Genomic DNA, 4,719 nt, shown 5'->3' on the forward strand with positions numbered 1-4,719 from the left:
CGTGCAGGCTTGGGCTCCTCGCGGGGGACCGGCAGGCTCGGTGAAGGCAGGAGGGTAAGGGCAGGGAGGCAGGGGCCGAGGCAGCGGTTACTTTATTACTTCTCTTACTGACACTTACTTGATCTTTCTCACCCCTTCACCTTCCAGTGGCAGTGCTTAGCTCCATTTCCCCGAAAGCATGCTCTTCCAAAGTATGGATAGCGTTAAATTTAAAGTCTCTAATCCCACTTCTGTCGTCCTGGCACTTTGATTTATTTTTTTTCCCACCAGAAGTAAAATTGCTGGATGTTCTTACAGCCTGCCCCATGCCAAAGGTGACACGGCGCCTGTTTCTGCGGGTAACTCAGCAGTGGCTTGTTGTGTGGGTTGGGAAGACAGTCGGGCTTGAGTAACTGTAAGAATTATAGGTACTGGAGCTGTAAAATAGCAAAAGAAAGTCTGTGTCTCGGTATGCAATGCAATAAAATAAAAACGAAGGGTGACTCCTTAGCCACCCGTGTCACTCCAGTTTCCATAGGCTTATCTGAACTGGTGTTAATCTAGCTGGGGCACTACTGGCATCATACTGACCACCCAAAAAACAGGTTGCCTTTGGACAGCTCGCATAAGCCGAGATGCTGTCTTGTTCTTTCCGTAGTGCTGGCATTCTTGTTTGTAGAGTAGGCTGGGGGACTCAGTCAGCTGAAAACTAACCCAGGCAGGAGGAGAAAGCGGAGGAGAACCCAAGCTACAGGTCTCACTAAGTTGATTTTTTTAATCTGATTTACGATGTAGCTGTGCAAGGGATGGGGCTGTGGGAAAGGGGAGTGCAGAGCCAGGGTTTTCCTTCCCTGCAGCAGAGTGGACTTTGGCTGCCAAAGCTGATCATTCAGTTGTGCCTTCACAAAGCGTTGACAGCACGTGTTGTACTCATGGGGAGGTCCCAGCAAGCACAGGAGCATGTAAACGATTTCTACCGTGAAGTTGAAAGTACTTGAGGAGCTACAGGTATCTGTTGCAGCTTGTGAAAACAGCTATCAGTCCCTGTAACAGTGCTGAGGAAGGCTGGGCGGTGTTTTGGAAACGTACAGTTAGCATTTTGGCTGTCCCGGATTCAAAATGTGGTAGCATAAGCATGTCTACCTTTAGCTGCTTCAGCTCTCGTGTTGTTTGGAATAGGTGAATGTTGCAGAGAACAAGATTAGAGCTGGTATTGGATAGCTCCTGGGAGAGGTGAGGCTGAAGGGCTGGCTTGGAGTGTGCGGCTGTTGGGGGTAACAGCTTCCTGGGACCACAGCCCAGGTGTCTGCCCTCTTCCCCAACAGTGATCCCTTGCACATCTCTACTACATGGTAAAGGTGCTGCAAGCGCAATAAAATACATGTAGGAGGTTTAGCTGAGCCCTCTGGATTCAGCATATCTCCTAGATGTCGTGATACTGCTGTTCCTTAATTTAATATGTGTGCTAGCTGCTAAACCGCCACCTGACGAAGGCTGCTGATGCTAGCAGTCCTTACTGTAAGCAAGGTTATGCTGGTTATGTGTAAGTGCGTATCATGCTTCCAGAGAGTCCTAGCTAAAATTATCCTAGTCTGTTAGGGTCCAGTACGGGGAAGAGATGCTGCGGCTTTTGCCACCAGAAGCGTTAGGCTACCTGGCACAAGAGGTGTGAGGCAGTGAAACAGGCTTTTCCGGCCTTTGGGAGAGTCGCTTCCTCTTCCTGTGAAGTAGGAAGACCTGTTCTGGGGTGGGTTAGGGGGCAAAGCCTTCAAATTGGGTGATGTGGATGGCCAGGGACTCCTCAGCGTCTCCACCTTCCCTTACTCATGGTCTCCTAATAGTGACCCAGCAGCAGTGTCCCAGTTTCATGTGCTGCTTGCTCCTGCGGTGGATCAAAGGGATGGGAAATGGAGGAAGCTGGAGCTAGACGTTGAATTCACATGTGGTGGTTCAGGCACCTCTCCTGTTACCCAGCTATTTTGGGAAAATCTCAATGAAATCTGCAGAATGTTATCAAAATGTTAAATGAGCGTGAGAGCAAGGAAATGCTTTTATCGTGTCTGGGGTAGATGAGGTAGGAGGCAGCATTTGGTCAGAAAACCAAGGGAGAAGATTAGAGCTTCAGCTTTACCAGATCAGCTAGACGCCAGGGAGGGTAAGACTGCTTCTCAAACTTTAAGGTGACATCCTAGCAAGAATGCCCCATGTTATTTTTCCAGCCCTGCTTATGAAAGCTGGCTTCCTCGCAGATCTCTGGATAGCAAGAATCTGGCAAATCAGAACAATGAAAAATATTTTTTAAAACGCCCAAACCCACCCCAAAACCCTATCTCCGCTGGCAGGGAGTAGAAGGAGCTTTTGTCTGTATCTTGCTTCCTAAAACAGAAGTGTCTGTTATCTCCTCCTAGCTCTTCCAAAGTCGAGTTGCAAACTGTCTGATGCTGTACAAAGTTAATGAGTTGATCTTTCTGATGTGGTGAGAGGGGAAGGGGGGTGTAGCTGGTACCTGCAGAGTATGTATGAGTGAGAGCAAAAGGGCCCGAGTTCTGCGCTACAGGCAATTAACCTTTCTAGCCAGAAGAAGATGAGGGTAAAAGGCTGCTAATAAACAAGTTAAGCCCTTGTGAGAAGTCTAGCCTTGTCATTCATCTCTGGTAGCTTGGAGTTCTCAGACTTTCATCGAGCATCTCTGCTTCTCCCCTGTGAAGGGATTCTGCTTTCAGTGCGCAGTTAGAATTTTGTAAAACAGAATCTGTTTCACAGTCTGAAAGACTGTGCCCTGCACCCACCGCCCCCCCCCCCGAAGTTGCAGCTGTGTCTTTGCCTGTGGACGTTGCAGCAGCTCAAGTAGAAGTGGTATTAGCCAGTGTGGTTTTCCCTTATCCCCACTCTCTCGGGGCTTTTCTACTGTTGCTTCATGCAGTTTTCCAGTGTTGGTGTTAAATTGACAATCACTCTTTGTTCCTTTGGTCTTTGCAGTTCTGAATAGTTAGCAGAGCTACGGTCAGTTTTTTCTGCTAATCTAAGCTGTAAATGCTTGGCAAAGTCAAGTATCAGCAACAACTAGCAGTCTCCTTGCAGGCTTAGGCCTGAGATGTCACAATCTCAATCACGTTTGGAAAACTCCTCAAAGTCTTAGAAACGAGGGCTTTCTTCCTGCAAATGGCTCTGCTGGGAAATGGTTTACTAACACCTCTCCTCAGCAGGTGGACTTTCTGACCCTGGATGAGAGCGCAGCAGGTGCTGATGCAGGGTGTGGAGCTGCGTTAGGGTGGTAAAACCTTGAGGAACCTGCTCCTTTGAGACATCTCTCCTGCCTTGAACTTAAAGGCAGGGCTAGACCCCTGTTCAGAGCAATAGCCCTTATTAGTTATTTTACTGAAACAGGGAAGGAGGAGGCAAAGAGAATGGTGTCTTTGAAGGCTCTGTCTGGAAGCACGACTGAGGTTGACAGTGTCAAAGAACGTTTTCCAAACTCTTTTAGAAGGTGGGGAGAATGGGGCAAATGCAGAAACTAAGTATGAGCAAATAACTTTGGTTGTAACTGGAAGAAATGTATCAAGGCAGGAGAATGGAGAAATGGCAGAGGAGGGGAAGTCTTGGTGTCTCGAGAGCCATGGGAAAGCAAAGCAATGCAGTTTCCTGCTAGCGTTTGGATTCTGCCAAGGTGAGACTTCCATCTGCTATATGGAAGAAACCAAATGTGAGGCAAATAAAAAGTCACCAGGAAGGACAGAGACCTGAAAATGTGTGGGAGTTCCTGCAAAGTGAACCATACAGTTGTTCTTCTTGAGGGTGAAAAGCTGACCTGTTGCTTAGACATAAATGATTTGCCCAGCTTGTGTTGCAGGAAGCATCGTTGGCAGCTGGGTTCTGCAGTTCGTCTGGAACCTTGCTGGTCTCCTGGTGGAAGGGCCCAACTGTGGAATTAGCCTCAAGCTGCTGCTGTTTCCCAGCCTTGTGTGACAGGGACGGGAAGGTGCTTGGGTGAAGGTGGGTGGTAGGCTGTGCACCTCCATGCCTCATTCTGGGGTGTCCTGGGACGATGCTGCTTTTGTGACCAGGCAAGTTGGCAAGACCAAGACTTGTTGGACAACCTGGTGGTTCTGGAGAGCAAGACACTTCCAAAAGTGGCATGAAAGCCCACATTCTTGTGGGTTAGCACTGCAGCTGTGAATGCTGCAGCAGCGCTAGCTGCTGGGGTGCATTTAGGGAATAAGTGGGGTCAGTTGCAAGTAGATGTCCTGTACAGGTTTGCCTTGTTCCTGATGCCTTTTGAACAAAGTGCTGGGAAGCTGGTGATGCTGGGATTACATTGCGCTGCGTTGGTGAGCTGTCTTTCTCTCCTGAATTAGGCAGTGCGAATACTCAGTTGCTCCTGGGAGCGCCTGCAGCACTTGACTGTAGATGGCTGCTTCTGCTGGTATCAGGTGCTCTACTGCTTTGTTGCACTGAAGTTGCAACTGGGCTGGAGTAACTGTTAAATAGTTGAGTCTTAACTCTGGTGTGAATTCCTCTACTGCACCATATATGCATGTAACGTATAGTACACCATATATAGTGGTGTACCTTACCTTATGTGAGTGTAACAATACCACCGTGTCTAGGCAAGTACCAGTATAACTATCTTGTCTTTAAGTGATGTCATACATCAGGAGGATTTGGTGTGGTCTTTCATCGCTGTGATTGGTTTCTGGCTGCGCTGCCAGAGATGTGTGGGTTCAGAGGCTCCCTCCCCTC

Source organism: Charadrius vociferus, unplaced genomic scaffold, assembly GCF_000708025.1.
Source record: "Charadrius vociferus isolate BGI_N301 unplaced genomic scaffold, ASM70802v2 scaffold822, whole genome shotgun sequence".
NCBI lineage: Eukaryota > Metazoa > Chordata > Aves > Charadriiformes > Charadriidae > Charadrius > Charadrius vociferus.